Genomic DNA, 24148 nt, shown 5'->3' with positions numbered 1-24148 from the left:
CACACACACACACACACAAAAGAGCACACTCGAGCATGCACGTGCACATGCATGCATAATCATGCATACAACACATGTGTACACACATACACATAAATAAAAGCATGAATATCAGAATAACAATTTAATAAAATGCTTACAAACTGAATACATTAAAAAGATCATCCACCATGATTGAGTAGGCTTTATCTCAGAAATACAGGGATGGTTCAATATACAAAGATGAGTAAATATAATCCACTATGAAAGAAAGAATGAATGAAATAAAAGAAAGAAGGAAGGAAGGAAGACATTCAAAGGATTTCTTCATGCCAAAAGTCCTGGTAAGGTTAGGGATACAAGGGACATATCTAAATATAATAAAGCAGCATAATTTATAGCAAGCCTATAGCCAATATAACTTTAAATGGAGATAAACTTAAAACAATGTCACTAAAATTAGGACCAAAACAAGGTTTTCTACTCCGTTCATATCTATTTAACATAGTATTTAAAGGTCTAGCTAGAGCCATAAGATAGCTAAAAGAAATCAAGGGAATGAAATATAGAAAAGAAGAATTCAAAGTATCATTATTTATAAATGACATAATAATATACAATAGCAATCCCAACGATTCTAAAAGGGAGCCCCTATAGATGATAACAAAAAACTTTACTGAAGTGGCAGAATATAAGATTAACTAACAAAACAAACAAACAAACAACAACAGTAGCCCTTTTACACACATATTACAAATGAACTGAGAAAAAATCCAGAAAAGAACACCTTTAATAATAATAAATAAATATCTTTGGGTAACTCTAAACAAGCATATGAAGGACTTGTACAATAAGAACTTCAAGGACCTCCACATCAAACCAGATACACTCAAACTAATAGAAGAAAAACTAGGGAAGCGGGGCTGGGGATTTAGCTCAGTGGTAGAGCGCTTACCTAGGAAGCCCAAGGCCCTGGGTTCGGTCCCCAGCTCCGAAAAAAAAAAAAAAAAAGAACCAAAAAAAAAAAAAAAACTAGGGAAGCATCTGAAACACATGGGCACTGGAAAAAATTTCCTGAACAAAACACCAATGGCTTATGCTCTAAGATCAAGAATCGACAAATGGGATCTCATAAAACTGCAAAGCTTCTGTAAGGCAAAGGACACTGTGGTTAGGACAAAACGGCAACCAACAGATTGGGAAAAGATCTTTACCAATCCTACAACAGATAGAGGCCTTATATCCAAAATATACAAAGAACTCAAGAAGTTAGACCGCAGGGAAACAAATAACCCTATTAAAAAATGGGGTTCAGAGCTAAACAAAGAATTCACAGCTGAGGAATGCCCAATGGCTGAGAAACACCTAAAGAAATGTTCAACATCTTTAGTCATAAGGGAAATGCAAATCAAAACAACCCTGAGATTTCACCTCACACCAGTGAGAATGGCTAAGATCAAAAACTCAGGTGACAGCAGATGCTGGCAAGGATGCGGAGAAAGAGGAACACTCCTTCTTTGTTGGTGGGATTGCAGACTGGTACAACCACTCTGGAAATCAGTCTGGAGGTTCCTCAGAAAATTGGACATTGAACTGCCTGAGGATCCAGCTATACCTCTCTTGGGCATATACCCAAAAGATGCCCCAACATATAAAAAAGACACATGCTCCACTATGTTCATTGCAGCCTTATTTATAATAGACAGAAGCTGGAAAGAACCCAGATGCCCTTCAACAGAGGAATGGATACAGAAAATGTGGTACATCTACACAATGGAATATTACTCAGCTATCAAAAACAATGCCTTTATGAAATTCATAGACAAATGGTTGGAACTGGAAAATATCATCCTGAGTGAGGTAACCCAATCACGGAAAAACACACATGTATGCACTCATTGATAAGTTGCTATTACCCCAAATGCCTGAATTACCCTAGACGCACAGAACACATGAAACTCAAGACAGATGATCAAAATGTGAATGCTTCACTCCTTTAAAAGGGGAATAAGAATACCCTTGACAGGGAATAGAGAGGCAAAGATTAAAACAGACACAGAAGGGACACCCTGCCCCACATATGGCCCACACATATACAGCCATCCAATTAGACAAGATAGATGAAGCAAAGAAGTGCAGGCCGACAGGAGCCGGATGTAGATCGCTCCTGAGAGACACAGCCAGAATACAGCAAATACAGAGGGGAATGCCAGCAGCAAACCACTGAACTGAGAATAGGACCCCCGTTGAAGGAATCAGAGAAAGAACTGGAAGAGCTTGAAGGGGCTCGAGACCCCATATGTACAACAATGCCAAGCAACCAGAGCTTCCAGGGACTAAGCCACTACCTAAAGACTATACATGGACTGACCCTGGACTCTGACCCCATAGGTAGCAATGAATATCCTAGTAAGAGCACCAGTGGAAGGGGAAGCCCTGGGTCCTGCTAAGACTGAACCCCCAGTGAACTAGACTGTTGGGGGAGGGCGGCAATGGGGGGAGGGTTGGGAGGGGAACACCCATAAAGAAAGGGAGGGGGAGGGATTAGGGGGATGTTTGCCCGGAAACCGGGAAGGGGAATAACACTCGAAATGTATATAAGAAATACTCGAGTTAATAAAAAAAAAAAGAACTTCAAGTCTTTGAAAAAGAAATTAAAGAAAATATCAGAACATGGAAAGATCTCCCAAGCTCATATGTCAGTGTTATTGACATAGAAAAATGACTGCCCTAACAGCAAGCAATCTACAGACTCAGTTCAATCTCCATTAAAGCTTTCAACACAATTCTTTTCAGACTCTGAAAGAACAATTCTCATGTTTACATGAAAAATACAGAATAGCTGAAACAATCCTGAATAATAAAAGAACTGCTGAAAGCATTACCATTCCTAATTCAAGTTGTACTACAGAGCTATAATAATAGAAACTACATGGCATTGGCACAAAAACAGACACATTAATTAATGCAAGCAAATTGAAGCCATGAATCTGCACACATACAGACACCTGCTTTTTTTTTTATAAAGACAGAAGTATGCAATGGAACAAATGACGGCATCTTCAAAAAATGGTGCTGGTCAAATTGGATGGCTGCATACAGAAGAACGCAAATGGATCTACATTTATCACTCTGCATAAAACTCAAATCCAAGTAGACCAAAGACCTCAACATAAAACCAGAAACACTGATCCTGATAGGAAAGAAAGTGGGGAATAGCCCTTGATTGCATTGGCACGGGAGACAACACTCTGTACAAAACAGTTACAACACAGACAGTAATATCAGCAGTTAATAATTGGGACCTCATGAAACTGAAAAGGTTCTGTAAGGACACCATTAATGGGGAAAAGCAGCATCATACAGAATGGGGAAAGATTTTTCCAACTCCATATCTGATAGAGAAATAATATCCAAAACATATAAAGAACTCAAGAAACTAGATATCAAGAAACCAAATAATACAATCTAAGTATGAGATACAATATAATCGTAGAATTCTCATGAGAAGAATCTCAAACACTTAAAGACATTTTCAACATCTTTAGCCATCAGAAAATGCAAATCAAGCTACTTTAGTATTCCATTTTACATCTATCAAAATGGCTAAGATCAATAACAAAAGTGACGGCTCATGCTGATGAGGATGTGAAGCAAATGGAGCACTCTTCCATTGCTGCTGGGAAAGCAAACTTGTGTAGCCACCATGGGTATTAATATGGCAGTTCCTCAGAAAACTGAGAACAGCTATACCACTCTCGGACATACACCTAAAGGATGTTCTAAGCTACCATAAGGACATTTGCTCAGCTATGTATATTGTGGCTTTATTCACAGTCTCCAGAAACTGAAAACAACCTAGATGTCCCTCAACAATAAAATGGATAAAGAAAATGTGGCACACTTACAAAATGGAATATTAATCAGCTGCTAAATGCAATGGCATCATTAAATTTGCAGGAAAATGAATATAATTAGAAAAATCATGCTGAGTGATGTAACCTGGACCCAGAAAGAAAATTATGGTTAAGTATTCACTTAAAATTGAATATTAACCATTAACTAAATAATAACCACGCTACAATGTATAAACCAAGAGACGTTAGGTAAAGAGAAGGGGTAGGTGTGGAACAGGATGCAGGGATAGATCTGTAAAGAAAAATTAGGATAAATTCTACAGATGGACTGGGGAGCAAATGGAATAAGAGCAGCAGGCACAAGTTTGAGAGAGAAGGAAGGAGAGAGTATACAAAGAAATAGATAAAATAGTGGGATATTATGGGATGATATAGAAACCTAGAGGAGGGGAAACTCCCTGCAACCTATGAAGATGGTCCCAATGATGACTCCTAGTAATTGGGAATTCAGTTGAGTTCCATGGAAATCCCCAACTAACTCAGAATGAGGCTAAGACAAAAGGTTGTTCTCTGCAAACTGACAGGTTGGCCTACCACTGAGGACAACATCCACACAATTCATTGAACTCAGGGAAGTCAAGCTAGTGCCTACATAGAATCTTTACCCCTACATTCCAGTCATTTTGTTGTGGGAAGGTACTCTACAGACTACCAAAACAAAAACATGGACACCAACACAGCCACAAAACCTTCCACCTACAATCTATCCTGCCTATAACATATGAATGAGATGGGAATGGTAACACAGCTCTTGTGGGAGTGGCCAACTAATGACTGATTTGACGTAAGGCACACTCCATGAGAGTGAAGTAAACCAATTCTAGCACTGAGTAGGTACCCAAGAACCAGAGACTATGAGCCTAGAGACCTCAGATAGAGCCAAACATGACTGACCTAAGAAGAAAATCAATAAAATGATTCCTAATGATATTCTGTTGTACTTATATATCAGTGCCTTATCCAGTCTTTATCACTGAGGCTTTCTTCAGCTGCTGAAGGAGACAGAGGCGGAGTCCCATAGCTAGACATAGTCCCATAGCTAGAGAGAACCTAAATTTTAAGTCTCCATCAAATCCCTTGCCTCAAAACTCAGGAAATTCTACAAGAGAGGAGGCTGAAATACTGTAAGAGTCAAAGAGACTGGATGACACCAGAACAACATGGCCCTCTGTATGAAGGAAAGGTGTATATGATCTCACAGAGACTGAGGCTGCAATCACAAGCCTTGTGACTCTGTACCAGGTCCTCTGTGTGTGTGTGTGTGTGTGTGTGTGTGTGTGTGCGCGCGCGCACGTGTGTGTCTGATGCTTTTACCGGATCTTGGATTCTTTTCCTCCTGTTGTGCTGCCATGACCAACTTCAATATGATGTTTTTTTTTTTATCTTGCTACATTTTATTTTGTCGTTTGATGTTATCTCTTAAGACACTGTTTATTTTTAATGAAAGACAAAAAGTGGAGTTGGAAGGGTGGGGAGGTGGGGAGGGAATGGAGGTTAGAAGGAGGGAAAACTACAGTTTGAATATATTACATGAGAAAAAAATGTATTTTCAATAAAAGAAAATGAAAATAAAATACAAAGCGCAACTTGAAAGAAGATAACCAAGATAACCATAGATATATGTTCGTTTTTGATAATTTTATACATTATAATGTGGAAACTTTCTATTTAACTACTTCATGCATTTATATAACCTGGTTTTTCTTCTATTTAATAGATGTACACAATGTAGTTTGATAATTTCACCCTCCACATGACTCTGCCTTACCCTCATCTTGCTCTTTGTGAATTGTTCTTCCCAAATAAGTTCCTCACCTTTTATTAATGCCTCGTTCTCTGTGTATGTAACCCATTGAACGTAGTTAGTATTTTTTTTTCTTTTCTTTTTTTTTTTTGTGGAGCTGGGGACTGAACCCAGGGCCTTGCGCTTGCTAGGCAAGCACTCTACCACTGAGCTAAATCCCCAACCCCAGAACGTAGTTAGTATTACTGAACTAATGACAGACAGATGTATGGAAGTTTGGGAAAATGACTAATGGCTCTGTCACCAAGAAATATGATTCTATCCTAACCCACAACCTATTAACTGCCAATGGCTCCTTAAAGACAAGTGGACCCTCATGAGCATCTCCTCTGTCTGTGACAGACTGTTCAAGAACCGATTGTGTGAGGTTACTTATGCAGGTAACTGCAGCTTCTTTGAGTTCATGATTGCAACGACCATGAGGGCATTTCACAGCACTCGTGTCTACCTCATTGTTACATTCTTTCTGACCCTGTTTCTACCAGGTTCACTTTTCTTAGAGGGGATGATATGATATAGGTTTCCTGTTTGGGTACTAAATGGTCACTTAGCATGTTTATCAGTTATAAATCCTTCTGTTAACCAACACCCATGATCAAAAGAAAGTGCTTTGACAAAGACAGAGGTTAGAAGTAATCTGTGAGTAGAAGATAAATATTCACAAAGCATTTTGAAAAGAAATGTACATTGACCAAAGCAAGCAATAGCAGAACTCACTCAAGGGCTTACGATCTCAATCCTGGGCTTATGAGCAGGTTTACAGTAAAAGGCAAGAATTTCCTCCTATGAAATGGACCTAAATGGAAAGTCGCAAGTCATTGGTTGTCCCATAATAGTCATGCCTATACGGCACAGTGGGCCTACCCAGTCTGGCAGGTCAGCAATTTTAGAGTGCAGGAAGCACACCTGGGTTAGACCTTTAACCTTTATCACCCGGTTGCCAGCATGTCACCTAGTGACCTAGTGTTGTGAGCACTCACCGAGAGAAGACATTTTCTTTCTGTTCCAGGTTGATGTCTCTGTGTCCCACTGATAAAATGCATTGTGTCTTCAGTAAGAAGTTTTCTGATCTAGTTCTGTATAATCACCAAAAGCAACAGAGTTGCTTCTTTTTTTTTTTTTTTTTTGGTTCTTTTTTTCGGAGCTGGGGACCGAACCCAGGGCCTTGCGCTTCCTAGGTAAGTGCTCTACCACTGAGCTAAATCCACAGCCCCAGAGTTGCTTCTTATATGGTTCTTTATTTCCCTTTTGAAACCTAAGGCTTCTAGGGGCAGTCTTATGCATTCACACAGAGTTCATTCAACCAAGTTTTTGAGGTATATGTGTGTGTGTCTGTGTGTGTGTCTCTCTCTGCATGTGTCTGTGTATGTGTGTGTGTATGTATGTATGTATGTATGTATATATATATATATATATAATTTTTGACAGTTTTTAAATAAGGCATTTTATTTTTCATGTACAATTTTGGCTATCCCTCTCACATCTCTCTTTCATTCTTTCCCCAGTCGTTTTTTTTTTTTCTTGGTTCTTTTTTCCGGAGCTGGGGACCGAACCCAGGGCCTTGCGCTTCTTAGGTAAGCGCTCTACCACTGAGCTAAATCCCCAGCCCCTCCCCAGTCGTTTTTTAACCACCAGTATTTGCGACCCTACTTTCATAGCCCATATACTTTGCTCCCTATCCTCCATAAGGCTTCCACTACCCCTCCAGCTCCAACATAACTACCATTAATTATGTCCAATATTTTTAATCATTATGGAAATTTAAATTAAAAACACTTTTGAGATTATATCTCACTTCACTCAGGATGGCTGTGATGAAGAAAACAAATAACAACTAATGCTGGGGAGGCCGTGAGGAAAGATGAGCTGTTACGAGCATTGTGGATATCAGTGTGGGGTTGCTGAGAACACTAAACCCAGAAGAACCTTATCACCCAGGTGAAGCACTCCTGAAAGACTGGATTGTAAGACAAAGATCCCCGTACATCCCTGCCCATTGCCGAGTTAGTCAAAAAAGCTAGAAAATAGAATCAGCCTAACTATCCATCAATGGCTGAATGGTTTTTGAAATTGTGGTACATGTGTATGACAGGATTCTATCACACTATAAAGAAGAGAGAAATTATGAAATTTGCATGAAAATGAATGGAATTGGAAAATATTATACCGAGCAACGGAGGCCAGGCCCAGAAAGACAAACACCATATGTTTGTTCTCATGTGTAGATGCTAGCTTTGAATTTTTAGATTTATGTGTTTGAGTAAGAGTGTGAGTCTGTAAAGGCCAGGAAGCAAGAAAGGAACAGATGTACTTTCAAAGAGCATATTCCCTTGGCTACCCCTCTTCTCCCTGACCTCACCCCCCTTCACTTCATGTTTCCTCTCAACCTTGCTCTCTTCTGCAAGAATCCATACAACTGTTCTCTACGGTGCTGTTCTAAACAGCAACGTGTGCTGTGTGTCTTCTAATTACACCACATCCTCACCAACACTTGACTTACCCACTTGTAATGGTACTCAGTCTATTTCATGTTTAATATTATTTTGCATTTCTAATTTGTATTTTCTAAGAATTGATGGTGTTGAGAATCTTAAGAGCTGTTTACTTTCCATTCCTATATCTGCTTTGGTGAAGAATCTGCCTGAATGTTTCGTTATTTTAATGTTCTCAGTTTTCATATTGGATTCCGAAGGTCTTTAGCTATTCTGGATAGTAGTCTTTTATGAGACTTTTGTGCTTTGCAAATATCTTCCCCAGTCTATGACTCATCTTCTTACTGTCTTAGCGGTGGCGCTTAAAGAAAGAACTTTATTGTTGTTGTTATTTTATTTTTATGATGTCCAATATATCTTTTTTTCTAGATCATGTATTTTGTGATCTTTTAAAAGAAAATGTCTAATCCAAAGCCCCTAAATATTCACCTTTTTATCTTAGAAAGGCTATTATTTACATTTTATATATGACGGTAATATTTGGTCTGAGGTTATGATGGTTAAACTTCATTGTTAGTTTGACTAGATTGGGAATCAGCTAGAAGACAGACCTTAGTGTTGCACAAAAGTTTAATTCAACAGGGAAGACCTACTCTGAAGGTGGCTGATAATGTCACCCCAATACAGCAAGAAGAGGAAACCATCTAAGCTCCAACATTCATCTCTCTCTGCTTCCTGATTTTGGATACAATGTGAACACCCCCAATACTTCCCCAACATGATTTCTTTCCCCACCATAATGGATGGAATCACCCCAAATCATGAACCAAATAAACCCATCTTTCCATGTTGATTGTCACTAACTTTGTCATAGCAATGGGAAAACATAAATAACACAATGGCATTCTGTATTTTTCTGCTATTATAAAAGAAGTTCATTAGTTTGATGCTTGTTGTTAGAAATGCAATTATATTTCACATCTATTAACTGTATGTCCTCACTAAGTTCATTTATTACTGTGAGTAGTTTTTTGGAGATTCCATAGTTTTACACAGACGATTGTTTGGCTTGCATATTAAAGGCCCCAGCTAGTAACACTCTTTGGGAATGTTCTTGAAATTTTAGGAGGTGGGGCCTAATTGAAAGAAGTAGGTCACTGAGAATTCTCAACAGAGGAAAATCAAATGGCTGAGAAATACTTAATGAAATGTTCAACATCCTTAGCCATCAGGGAAATGCAAATGGAAACTACTTTGAGATTTCTTCTTAAACCAGTCAGATCAACAAGATCAACAATGCAAGTGAGAGACAGCACATGCTGATAAAGATACAGAACTAGGAGAATACTCCTTTATTGCTGAAGGGAGTGCAAACGTGTACTGCCGCTATTGAAATCAGTGTGGTGGTTACTCAGGAAACTGAGAATAGATCTACTTCAAGATGTAGCTGTACCACTCTTGGGCATACTCAAAGGGCTCTACATCCTACTACAGAGGCACTTGCCCAACCACAGTCATTGCTGCTTTCCTTATAATAGCTGGAAATTAGAAAAAACCTAGACATCCATCAATGGACAAATGCAAAAGAAACTATGGTACATTTACACAACTCTTACAAAAACAAAATCATGAAATTCACAGGTTAATGAATGGAAATAAAAAAATCATCCTGGTTGAATGGTGGATTTTAGCTCTTGAGTCAACCATCAGTATACAAATCATGTAACCACAGAGGTTAGGCATAGAGTAAGAGACTTGGAGGGGGGTTGGGTCTGCCTCCAAAGGGGAGATAAAAAGAGATAGTTACAGATGGATGGGGTGGGTAAAGGGACTGGAGTGGGAGGGTCCAATGAGAGGTTTTGCCCAACTGATAAACAAGAGCTTCCAATACAATATGGAATGAAAATTTCTTGACAGCAAGATTTCCATCTTGCTTTTACCTTAGTGAGCGAGTGCTTAGCCTTTCACCCTTAATATTATGTAACTTGGAAGTTTTCATCAGAAACCCTTGAAAGTTAAGAAATTTCTTGTCTTTTACTAGTGTGACCAAAATTAGAGTTGAATTTTCTTCAAACATGTTCTCACATGTATTTACTGAGGTAAGATTTTCTTTTTATTGTTGTTTATGTAAAGATATACATCAATTGATACTGAGCTATATTTTCCCAGCGTCTTCTCACTTACATTGTTAGAATCTAATATCAGCCCCATCCAAGCTCCTTGGACACAACATGGCTCACGTTTCTCTTGTGGGGGTTAAGCTTTTCTTCTTGTCACTGGGTTTTGAGCCAGCTGATAAACGTTCATCCTGTTTCCTTCATTTCTTACAGTCAGAATGTGTTGCTACTTAATAGTTTTTCTATCAAATTTAGAGCATATTCGGTATCATCGTCTCCTGTCTCCCCACCACACGCCACCCAGGGATCCCCATGACAGATCTTTAGAAAGGTTTACGTGGTTCTGCCCCTACTTTATTCACAGGTGGCTTCCACTGCTCTGTGCTCAAGTTCACTGTTCCTTCTTTCTGTGCTTTCTTGGGTCATTGAGTCACTAATCCTCTTTGAATACATCTCAGGATTTTTGCCTTTCATTTCTACATCCTTGATTTTGTTTTTTTTTTTTTTACATTATTTCTGCATCTACTAATTTTAAACACACGGAAAGGGCGTTTTTGGTATTCTGTGATGATTTCAAGGTGCACCAGGCCTGAGTTCCATTTGGTTGGTTAATTGTTTACCATGCAGCTCTCTTCCCTGTTCATTTGAATATCTAATAATATTTTTATGATGCACTGAAATTTTTCCTTTGCTGACAAATAGATACTCGTCTATCCCTGTAAATATCCTTAGGTTTTGGTTTGTGTATTATTACTTAGAAATTATCTTATCCTTTCCAGTTTTACTTTTATGATATAGTACATGGGTCTCCTACACATTGCTCAGGTTAGGGTAAATTAATGTCCATTATTGAATCCAGAGTCTCCTAAGTTTTCTTTTGATTTGTGAGTTTTTGCAGTGTGGATAATGGAGACAGACATCTTAAGCCCTCAGCACGTAGCACTACCACTTAATCCTTTCAAATGTCTTTCCTTGCCCAGAAAATCTCCTCTCACACTGGTGCTGATTTCTAGCTTCTAAATATGAGGACAGCCCAGTTGTTCTCGTGCACCTCACCTACTGCATCTGACAGGCAAGGAGCCAATCAGCTTTTTCCAAGATTCCCCTCCCTGCTGCCACAGCTGAACCACACTTACAGCAGTAATGTGGGAACGCCATGCAGATTTTCTGCTTGTTCTCTCCCCTGTACCTCGGTGGCAGCTACCCTTCATTGTCTGGCACACATTATCTTCAGAAGGGTTTTCCAAATATGCCACAGGTTTTGCTTTTCATTTTTCCACAAGGTAAGATCCCCCCAATACACACACACAACAACCCTTTTTACTCTATTTAATTCAGGAAGTATTACCTGGCTTAACTGCACAGAAAAACATTCTGTTGTATAAACTCTTGGAGCTCTGAAACCCTATTGAGGACTGTCTTAGTCAGGGTTTTACTGCTGTGAACAGACACCATGACCAAGGCAAGTCTTATAAAGGACAACATTTAGCTGGGGCTGGCTTACAGGTACAGAGGTTCAGTCCAGTATCATCAAGGTGGGCATGGTACAGGAGGAGCTGAGAATTCTACATCTCCATCTGAAGGCTGCTAGCAGAGAATTGACTCCCAGGCAGCTATGGCAAAGGTACTAAAGCCCACATCCACAAGGTCACACCTACTCCAACAAGGCCACACCTCCCAACAGTGCCGCTCCCTGGGCCAAGCATATATAAACCAAAGGACCTTTTTGAAATCATTGTACCCCTGTTTAATAACTCGTACACACCTACACACACACACACACACACACACACACACATATTAATAAAAATAAAAATTAAAATCCAATGTTTACTGATGCCAAATTTTAATGTGTCATTTCTTCCCATTATAAATGTCACAAGCCATTTCATCACTGCTGAAAACCACATATATTTTCAGTACTTTACATCTTTGACTTCCTTCCATAATGAGAATTAGAGTTCATGAGCCGAGGTCCTTCTCTCCCTCCCTCCCTTCTCCTTCCCTCCCTCCCTTCCTCCCTCCCTCCCTCCCTCCCTCCCTCACACGGAAGGCCCCTCACACTCGATCATTTTACACCCTAGAAGTCATTTTCTGTCTTCTTTGGTGTCTGTGGCTTATGCCGAGTTGAACATTTCAAACTATATCACTGCACCCCATCCTATGTTTGAAAACCAAGACCCTGAAAGTTTAATGTTCAGTCCTGAGAAGCTAGGCGTTCCATGGAACACCCAGGCCTCTCGGGGCTCGGCCTGTAGTTTTTCTTCTGAGCTACTCTGTGTCCACTCCTGCAATTGCCTCCTAAAGGAAAGTTGCTACAAAATGGCAAGGGCACCCACCATTAGGTTGTTAAAAAGAGACTGCTTTCCTCTTAACAAGAAGTAACTGGAGATGAGAGCCCTTTTTGTCTGTTTGTATAGAAATCTAAAATTGCACATTAAGGAGCAATAAAATGTCACTGTTTGAGCTTACTGTAAACTAACTGTACAATAAATACGGAGTTCAATTTATATCAGCAAAACCATATTAGCAGCTAAGAGCTTGGAGGACCTAGAAGACAGCCCAAGGGGAGGGAGCCGAGTATGAGCATGAGTTCAGTGTTACCCAAGAATGCCACTCCTACCAGATTTGTCATTGTCTGAAAAAACTAAAACTTACAAGCCATTAGGGAAGTTTGTCTGGTTGTTTTTAAAGTGAACAGTATCTATGACCACAGTGCAAATTCTTTTAGTAATGCAGGGGGCTTCATGACACCCAGGGACAAATGAACATCTTTTGGAACCGACAACATCAACACCACTAAAACCTCACAATTTGACCAGCAAGGGCTTCTTTGGTCAGAGTTGTAGTGTTTGGATGTGTTGTTAACTGTTCATGCATTCGGATTTATAAATCCTCATGAGGTCAGGTAAAGGACAGGGGTTGTTGGGAGAGGGTCAGAATTCTATTTACAGTGAAGTTAGACTAAATTTATGTCAAGAAATCCTGTTTTCCTGTGGATTTCTATCATCAGCTTAGGAACTGATTTCCTAGGAAGAAAAACTCAACTTTGCATATTAAAGAAAAATGTGTGGGGAGAAGCCAAAAAGTGGACAATGGCAGAACCCAGTTTCGGTTGCTAACCCTGGCAGCACCTGTCCTACACAGCTACAGGGTTCTGTAGGAATTTGCCAAACTTGGTGCCAAGGAGATGCCTAAGTGCTTAAGAAGACTCACCACTGTTAAAGAGGACCCATGTTCAATTCCAGGACCCATGAGCATCTTTAACTGCAGTTCCAGAGGATCAGACCCCCTGACATCCATGAGCACGAGGCTTGCATGCACATACATACACATGGGGGGAAAAACAACAAAAAGTGTACATAAAAACAGAAAAAAAGAAAGAAAGGAAAGAAGAAAGAAAGAGAGAGAGAGAGAGAGAGAGAGAGAGAGAGAGAGAGAGAGAGAGAGAGAAATGTGTCCAGCCAGGATGTTCTGTGGCTTTAGTAACAATGATCTACCATTGATTATCAAACTTTCCCTACCCTAGAACCTTCTCAAAATGTGTCTTAAGAAGGAAACACCAAGAGTATTATTTTATAATTACTGGGCAGCAAGCTCAGCCTAAGAACACCCCCCACTTGGGACTCCTAATACAGCATTTGGAGTAAGAGTCTTTGCAAGGTTCTAGACCAGGGATTCTGAAACTCTGTCCTCTCACAACCTCTATTCACTGGAGAAATGTCATATGACATGGGGAGAAATAGGTATGAAAACCAATCATTTACTGATAATGAATCAGAAAAAAATAAAATTATAACTGTATCACCTGTTAAGGACAAAAAAACAAATGTGTACAATAAGATGGATATAGTTGCTAAGTTTTTCATGGAGAGCTAAACTTCCCATGAATGTCTAATACCATGACCCAGGGCATCTTTAGTGTTTTTCAAAGCTGATGTGTTTTGATTTTGCAATGCCAAATGCTAAAAACACAACAAAACAATGCATAGTGCAGAACAGCATCTAAGGCTGCTTGGGGAGACTTGGAAATGCTCTCTTCACTAAAACCCCAAATTTATGTAGCATTTCTCCAACACTTACCCAAACTCAACTTAGCTATACAAGCAGCCATTTTTAAAATGCGAAGGCAAACTAACAATATTGACGTGACTGTAAGGAAATGTTAAAATTCTATGCTTTCCCTAATGAGGCCGTAATGTATCTTTCTATAATAACCACAAAGTGTTTAAGGACAGTTACACACAATGCGAATTTTACTGTAATAAAGTGAGTGAAGTGTTTCAGGCAGGGTCTCCTGCTGCTGGATCACTTATGGACAAATACAACTATGCACATTATCATGTTTGGTACCTGCACTTCAGGGAAGTCACATGGTGCCGTACTGGTCAACAAACATCTCAGATTCATTGTCCATTTAATTCTGAGCCAGTCTCTGTTCATTGCAGGCTCAGGAGCCTTTTACTGTGGCTATAATTTTATGACCCACACAACTAGTTATGCAACCCCATGTGGAGTCGTGACCACAGTTAAAGAAGTTGTTCTAGATATAGTCTTACTATCAGGCAAGCTGTGTGATTTGACACAATCATGGGGCTATTATGTCAAGACCATGCTTGGTATGTTTGCCTCTGTGTATGCATGTGGCAGTGAACTTAACTGTGTGAAAACATATGGAGGCCAGACCTTGTCACCTGATTTCTTCTGTAGTCCCTTCTCCACCTTCTCATCTGTAACAAGGTCATTCAGAGACCCTGTTTCACCCATTTGCTTAGATTTTCTGTGTCCCCACCCCGAACTGGCATCAATTGTAGCTATGCCTTGGTTTACATATGGGTTCTAGTGATCCAAATTTATGCTCTCCTGTTTGCACAGTAAGAACTTCACCAAATGAGCCTTTGCCTCAGCCCCAAGACCAAATTAACAAAATTCAGTGATTAGCCATAGAATCCAAGGTGTTAATCTCTGGTGAATGTCCACAAATGCCTTCCAGTCAAGGAGCTAAGCCTAAAACACTGAGGTTGTGTTGGGTTTGTTCTTATGCACTTTGTATCCAGATGCTTAGTTCTGTACCCCAAGATCAGGTTGCAGTCTGGATATGGGCATTGTATCGGCCAATGTGCTACAGTGAATGTTCCCCAATAATCTCTGATTGAGTAGTAAAAAGCTAGAGCCTGTGACTGGGCAGAGGAGATAGGAAGGGAGAACTTTGGAGAGAGTAAGGGGATATCAGGTAGTGACCACCAGAAGAAAGAAAGGGGAGAAAAAAGAAGGAGGTCACCATGAATCATGAAAGACTGTGGGGACAGACTACTAAGAGCATTTAGCCAGGAGAAGCTAGCCCTAAGGACATACATGGAACAGAGGAAGCAAGATTCAAAGGGCAAGTAAGGGGACATTTGTCTGGGTCTTAATAGCCTACTCACGTTAGAACAGCTCAGAACCTTCCCAGCATACTGCTAATAGCTTCTTAACGAAATCTGATGTCTCTGTGTCATTTACTTGGGAGCTAAACAGAACAGAGTGAGGCAGAAATCTCCCATAAAATTACTACTATAGGTTGGGATGATCTATATCCTGTCAATAAACTTACAGATTATATTTTTAAAAGAATAATTTTTCAAAAATAAATTTCCAAGGAATAACAGATTTCACACAAATCAGAACCCTTATCAATATTGTCATATGTTCTTTAAATATCACAGACATTATTCAATGTAATGTGACATGACAGTATCATGAATGGGTAAAGACATTATTGAAGTGTTTGAACATCATACTCCCTCATTTGAAAGTAAAGGTGGAATAGTAGGGGAAAAATCCCAATCCTGCTGCTTTTTCTTTTAGTTTTGCCCCCTTTGCTCATGTCCCACCAGCTGTTGCTGCTGCTGCTGCTGCTGATGATGATGAATATGATGATGATGATGAATATGATGATGAATATGATGATGATTATGATGAATATAATGATGATGACGGCAACGGCGATGACAATGATGACAATGATAATGATGTTACCAGCATTGACCTTTATATCACAGTGACCACAGAGGAACACCACCCAGAGACCAAGACCATCCACAGGGCAGTTAGGAATTCATGTTTGCTAATTTATCTATTTCCTGTCTGCAGATATTTTATATGTTGTTCATGGTCTGAAAACAAGGTGACTTTCAAATAATAAAACATAGTAACAACAGAAGAGACTCTTGTTACATAAAGATCCAAAATGAAGTGTTAAATGGGAAAAAGAAAGGCCAGCATCCAGCATGGCTCTTACGCAGGGAAGGATGTCTTCCTCTAGCCACTCCGAACTTGCAGCAGAGCAGATTCCAGACATCCAATCTCCTCCTCGCCTCTTCCTAAGCATTAAGAATTCTGAAATGGTTCTGCCTACTTCACAAGGGGTTTATCACAGAAAACTAATTGTTGATCTTCAGATGCCTGCAGGCCAGCAATCTGTGCTACAAGTTTATCCCTCCTAGAAAAAAAAAATCAAGAAAGGAGGGAGAGGAAGGGAGAGACAAGGAGATGGACGAAACGTGAGCATCTGTAACAAGCTAATTGGACCCTTGTGGGCCACCGAGCAGACACAAAATTAAAACAAACAGAGCTTCGTCTTGCTCACTTTCAGGATGGTTGCCACGCTGGGCTTATCAGCGTCTCCCCCGCCTCCCCCTTGACCTTCATTTTTAAAGGACCTAATTACAGGTCTTTCTGAAAGATCACAAGCCAGTGTCCCTCTCGAAAGAAGAAGGTATTTTGCCTCGGAACCAGAGGCACTGTTAGAAGTTGGTAATTAGTATGACTTGTTAATAGAGTTTGGCTGTGATTAAGCAGTGATTGAGTGTGAGTTTGGTACCTGTCAGTGGGGAAGCCTTGGAGGGTGAGAGACGCTTAATGAGACACCTGTTGTTGGGGCCCACTGGGGTTTGTTGCAGCTGATTGGCACTTGGATGTGGTGTGTAATAAGATGGGGGTGGGGTTGGGCCTTGCAGGTGGCTGGCAACACAGTGAAACCCATCCGTTCCCTTGCATTCATATCTGGCTACATTTCCAAAGCTATCCATCCTTAGCTACAGTCTTCTGTGTGATTAATGTCAAGCCTTTTCTCCCAGTGGGTACTTCAGCTATCCTGTAGGAAAAGAGAACTAAGGCTTCCCTGACCCCTCCTCACTATGTCTTGGGTTAGGCAGTGGGCTTGTCCAGCCTTCTCTTTCCACAGGGAACAGTTAGAGAAACTGAGGCAACATGGGTGAAGTTATATCTATTACGTTTACATAGCTACTCCCAGGGCTAGATGCACTGTGCTCACAGGAAGCACTTCTCAAACTTCAGAAGGGATGCTGAAATGTGTTACAATACTGATTCTGAAAGAGGCCCTGGAGCAGGGCATACAGAAGGCTTCGCACCAGCTCTGAGCAGTAGCAGTTGCAGGCCAGGGGCTGGGCACAAGTTAAGTCAGATGTGTAGCACATACTCTTATATTGGAGCCACACAGACTCTCTAAAAGAAACATAGTAATTGTGGTTTGCTTTATGATAAATACCATCTTGTACATTTTAAGGAAGAGAGAGAAGTGAAATGGCTATAGCACCTTACCTAAATGCAGAACCTGAAGCCAAAAACATTCTGGAACAGAGAGAGAGACAGAGAGACAGAGAGACAGAGAGACAGAGAGACAGAGAGACAGAGAGACAGACAGAGACAGAGACAGACAGAGACAGAGACACCCATGGACACCCACGAAGACATATACACACACAGAGACACACACAGAGACACACACAAAGACACAGACATGCAGACATACACACAGAAGCAGATACACAAAGAAACACCGACAGACAGAAACACAGACACACAGAGAGACATGCACAGAGACACACAGACACCCACAGACTCATGCAAACATACTCATACAGAGACACACACAAAGATGCACAGACATGCAGACACACATGCAGACATACAGAAAGACAGATGGACAGACAGATAGACACACACACACACACACACACACACAAGAGAGAGAAAACTCTGGAAATTTGCCAGAAGCCCACTCTCCATACTTACATACTTCCAGAACACATACGGAGGGAAAATCTAAGTTTGGCCACAAGACCATGCTCTACCGTAGTTCTGGGAACCCAGTAGAAAGTATCCATGCACTCCTTCTCCTCTGACCATATTTCAGCCTGCTGGTGTCTGATCCAAACCCAAGTGGCCAACAATACCCTTCTCAGGTCAGGAGTCAGGATGCTAAGGGAAACTGTTGTTCGTTCTTGCAGGTTATATGCTGAGTCAACACACAGCGTGAACATCACAAGAGCACTGCAGCCACCTGAGCCAGGACAATAGCTGCCATGAAGCCTCTCTTCAGTGCACTCCCTCAGGGTTTGGACCACATGGCTTCTAGAACAAGATTTCCAAAATTGAAAAGGATACTATCTCCTGCAAAAGTTCTGGGTGAATTTCCTAGAGAACAAACTATCTGAAGAGCAGGACAATTTCAGATGTCTTCAGTACCTGATATGAATAGTAAAACTATTTCAATAATTCATAGTAACGTAAAAGCAATTTATTTAAAAAAAAAAAAGGAACTTTGTCTGAACTGTCTACAGTTTACTGAGGTTCCGCTCAGAGTTTATACATGTTTCCTTGTGTCTTGACTTCCTTAGATGGAGAAGCCTGCATTGAATAAAATATGATTCTAAGATAATCATTTATCGAGTATGGTCTCCTTGGGTGAATTATTATCATGTCCAATTTACTGTTCTTTTTCTTTTCTTTTCTTTTCTTTTTTTGGAGCTGGGGACCAAACCAAGGGCCTTGCGCTTGCTAGGCAAACGCTCTACCACTGAGCTAAATCCCCAACCCCATACTGTTCTTTTTAATTGTTATCTTTTACATTTTTTTCTTGACTGACTGACTGATTGATTGATTGATTAGTTGGTTGGTTGACAGGTGTGTGCATGTCATGGCAGACTTGCAGAGGTCAGAGAATGATTTGCAGAAATTGGTTCTTTCCTTTCATTTTATGGATCCTGGAGTGTTGGGGATGGAACTCCCCAGGCTTTCAGGTGTTATAGGTATCAGGCTTTACCTACTGAGCCATTCCATTGGCCATGAATTTATTTTTACAGAAAAATAAAATAGTTGGATGGCATGGGCAATGCTTTTTTGAATATAACTGAAAAGTTGAAAAGTAATTGTCATACTTTAATGACAACAAAAGGCAAGTTTCAAAGAGTGAGTTCTTTAAATAGTTTCAGTGTATTCGCTTTGTTAATACCTGTGGTGCTAACATCCACCATCGTATAGCTCTCTGGGGTCCTTCACATCACCTGACATTCCCAATGGACACTATGCTTTCAGCTACTGGAAGGATATCAGAATTTTAGATCAGTTTCTCCATAGGGATTTGGTGTATTTTTTTAGGGAACACGAGAACAAAAGGTGGTCATATGACAGAAGCTTTTTGGAGAGGCAGATAAGACTTATCAGAATTCTGTCTTTCAACTGTTAAAAATTCCAAGTCCCAAAGGCACCACATCTGAAGGATCCACACGAGAAAGGGATATGCAGGTGCCTTCCAGCAGAGCAAACAGCAGAAGCAACAGACACTCTGGGGGGAGATTCCCTTTCTGCCAAGTGTTAGGCGTGCAGCTGGAGAACAGTGGCTTCCCTTTGGGGCTCTCAGTTTCTTGGTGCATGTTCTACTCTTCTTTCAATTGCTCTGATAAAGACCACGATCAAAGGCAACTTAAGGGAATAAAGAAAGGGCTTATTTGGCTCACACGTTTATGCTCACAGGCCATCACTGAGGGAACTCAGGGAAGCAAGCAAGAATCTGGAAGCAATGTCCATAGAGGAACACCATCTACTGGCGTATCCTTCATGGCTTGCTCAGCCTTCTAGCTTATACAATCAGGGGTTACCTGTCCAGGAATGACACTATCCACCGTGGACAGGCCCCTCCCACATCAATGATTAATTAAGAAAATGTTATAGGACTGAACATTTGGTATTGGTGTGCGCTTCCCGGAGGAAGACTGTTTCTCCCACTCCCAGCATTCCTTAACTGTCTGTTCTTCTAAGTGTGGCACTGAATCCTCCTAGGTTCCCCATACCCACCTATTGTCATTTTCCTTGTTCAACTCATGTTTAGGCAGTTATGTTGGTGAGATTTTTGTGGTTGTAGCTTCTGACATTCCTAGGAGACTCCAACTCCCTATTCTCTGGCTCTTACAATCTTTCCACCCCACGTCCAAACTGATCCCTAAGCCTTAGGCTGTATTGTAGACATCTCCACTAGAACTGGGTTCCATAACTCTGCATCTTGGTGGGTTGTGGTTTTCTGTAATGGTCTCCATCTGTTGCAAAGAGAAGTTTCCTTGATCTCTTATCGACATGACTATGTAAACATGAGATGAACAAGGGCAACAATAGACATACTAAAGTGTATGGAAAAGCCCACAAGGCCTCAACTCTATACAAAGAACTCTTGATAAACTAAGGAATGCTGGGAGTGGAAGAAACAGACTTCCCCATGTATGCTAAAAAGCAAGAAGTTTCTCTAAAGAAACAAATCAATATCCTAAAGTGCCTTTGACTACATCATGTTCTTGTGGGAAACCATCAAAAAGTAAGTAATTGGGGACAAGAGGAACTTGAACCTCAGGCCCATGGCTTGTCCCTTTGCCCCTGGTGGTGGGCATGATACTTCACAATGACTCCTGGACAAAGTAGGATTTTAAAAGTATTGGCCACGGAACTGCCCAAAGAAAGGCAATGTCTGTGGTTGTCACAGGATTCCTTACACATCCCATAAGGAAGAGGCAGTGACCTGTTTCTAACATACACCAAAAGAGTGGCAGCAATTCACAATAAAGCATCCTGCAAGGGAGGGTGAGCAGGCACTGGGTGCCCGCTGTTTCTGAGCTCTACACAGAGGCTATGCAAATGTCCCTTCCCTAGGTCCCCAATGAGAGGGACTTTCAGGTGCATCAGATGCCTTTTCAAGTATTTATTCCGTTTCGCTTCCATGCAAAATGGAATCAGAGTCCTAAAGGCACAAATCCCTGAGCGTTTACGTTAGAGGGAGCTGAAGCATAGGATCTAAATGAATAGAAAGATCCCTCCTCCCAACTTGATAAGGTATGTCTGTCACTGGTTATAATACCACAGAAGTGGAGTTCATGAAAGGAAGAACCAAAAGAGCTGTTGGAGACACACTGAAGAGTCCTACGGAAAGCAGGCAAACCAAGGGATGCAGATGGGCCCCAAACCAAAGTCATCCACACAGCTTAGTGACCTTTTGACCTGGCAAGGCCATTCCTCTGCATGTGTCCAAGTGCTCATCATTATAGTTAGCCATATCAAACTACATTCTGTCACACGCTTCCTGTTCTGGATTTAGCTATAGCTGGCTTTAGCTAGTCATTTTTCTACCTAAAGTTCCAAAACTAAAATGTCCTTAGAGGCATCATTCCCAAGGTATGTGTGGGACTGAGAGTGACTTACAGTCTGTATTATTAAATTTTCAGTGTTTGGAATTGGACTATTAGAACTGGGAACTCTCTAGATGTAACCTCAACTAGGCTCATATCGATCAAGGTGTATACATAACTATAAAATAGTACAGCATAACTGTTAAGCACCCTATGTAAATCATTCAAGAACAGTGGGCGTGGTTCTCTTCAGTTTTACAAATAAGGAATGCCCATGAGAACAGATGACTGTATCAGTCCACTAGGAATGCTATAACAAAGTACCAGAGGCTGGGTGGGTTAAAGAACAGAAGTCGATCTCTCGCCATTCAGGAGATTAGATATCAACATGAAGTGACAGTATTGAACAACTGAAGCCTCTCTCCTTGACTTGAAGATGGCCACCTTCTTGCCCTCATATGCTCTATCTGCCTGTCCAAATTTACTCCTTCTACAGGTACATTATTCAAATTGTATTAGAGCCCACCTTAATGGCCTCATTTGAATTCAAATATTTTTTTAAATATTTTGCCTCCAAATACAATCTTATTCTTAAGTACCCGGGCTTTGCAGCTGCAGTATGTAAAATTGGATGGAGAAGGACACAATTTAGCCCATATCAGGGGGCATATACCCTGATTTGTCTCTACGTCATTCTATTCAAAGTTTCTCTCAAACCCTGACATAGCTTGATGGTTCATTTCTGTGCTCACTGTGAGAGCTGCAATATTATTAAACTATCCCAAAGTCAGGGGAAATTTAAACTCTTGTCTACTCACTAAATCCTCCTGCCTGGGGAGAGCTACACTTAACCGTTACTCTGCAGGTATGGTGACTTGGTGGATAATAGGCAGAATGCAAGACTAGGCACAGCGGTGTGTGGCTTCTTGTTGGTTTCAGAATGAGGGGCAGGCAGCCCGTTTGGATGTGTGGGCAAACTGAACTATCTTCTCATCACCTCTCATCCTGGGTTTCACTGATCACATTTTGCTGTCATTATTCGGCTCCCAAATCACAAACAGATGTAAGCCAAGGGGCTGGAGGGGTGGGGGAAGGTACCTAGGATGCCAATCATGGATGGCACTCCGATGTCAGTGAGCACTGAGATCCTGTCATTATTTGTTCTCACGCCCTCTAGAAGGCACATCAGGATACAGCTTCCTTCACCTGCCAGGGTTTCCCAAGTCACACACAGTGAAGCTCCTGTCCTCCTGGAGACCACATGTCGGGGCCTCACTGGGACTACTGCTGTATCATCTGACAGATCACAGCCCGTAGATTGCCAGGCTCTGCCTCTGCCAGAAGCTATCTCAAACACTTCTCAGTTCATTAGGTGAAGAGGTAAAGATGGTACCCAGCATGTCAAGTGATGGATTTTGTCTGGGATAGGAGGAAGGACAAGCTTAAGGAAATCTAAAAATCCCATGGGTGGGCCAAACTTTGATGGTTTGACTTAGTCAGCCCCTGTTTATCATAATCAAATGAAAATATTATAATGGCTCCCATAAGCAAATGCTTACCATGTGCTGGGCTTTGTGCCAGAACTAGAAAGCCATTTTAATCAAACCATGCAAACTCATGGTTTGCCTCAATGCAGTGAGCAGCAACATTGAGTCAGCCCTGCTTATCCCTCTGCAGCAATGGCTGTCGCTACGCCTACTCCAATCTGCTCTGCAACCATTGTTAGAGGACGCTTCCTAGCATACATATTAATGTGAGGAACATGAATATTAATGTGATGCCTGTGGTAAATTAAATCTGCAAGTATGACTCACTCTTGTCTATAGCAAAATAGTACAGTGTGCTTCCCAGTGATTCCTTGTTTTAGTTAGTTAGTTAGTTAGTTAGTTAGTTAGTTAGTTAGTTAAACTTTAAGGCAAGACCTCACTATGGCACAGTCTTGTCATCAACTCTCAGTCTTTCTGCCTTAGCCTCCTAGGTTCTGGGATTACACCTTTACGCCACCATGCCCCAAGCTGGAAAATTTTTCACACAAAAAATGTTAATAAGTACTTTTTTCCTGACCTCTCTCCAAACAATGGGGAGCTGTGCCCACTTGGGTTGAGAAGGTCAGGTTGCCAGGCTCTTCATGTCTTCTCCAAGACGATAAGGTACCTATGTGATGTCAGAATTTCACAAGATTATAGAAGATAGTTGTTTTCACCCTACTAAAACTCTCAAATTCTCTTTTTGAAGGATTCATGGATTCTGGTCACCTGTCAACATCCTTTAAAACATGCTGGCTTCTGCCACATTAAGCTTCCTTTGGGATGGACATGATCTTCTTAACCATTTGTCCCGTCTTATTCAGCAAAAACCTTTCTTCAAGCAAGTCATGGAAACACATCTCCGTATACCGTGTCTCATGCTCTGGATTGAACTCAAGACCTCCACCAATGTAAACCTC

This window comes from Rattus norvegicus, chromosome 1 (genome assembly GCF_021556685.1).
Source record: "Rattus norvegicus strain SHRSP/BbbUtx chromosome 1, alternate assembly SHRSP_T2T, whole genome shotgun sequence".
NCBI lineage: Eukaryota > Metazoa > Chordata > Mammalia > Rodentia > Muridae > Rattus > Rattus norvegicus.
This window is presented reverse-complemented; position numbering follows the sequence as displayed.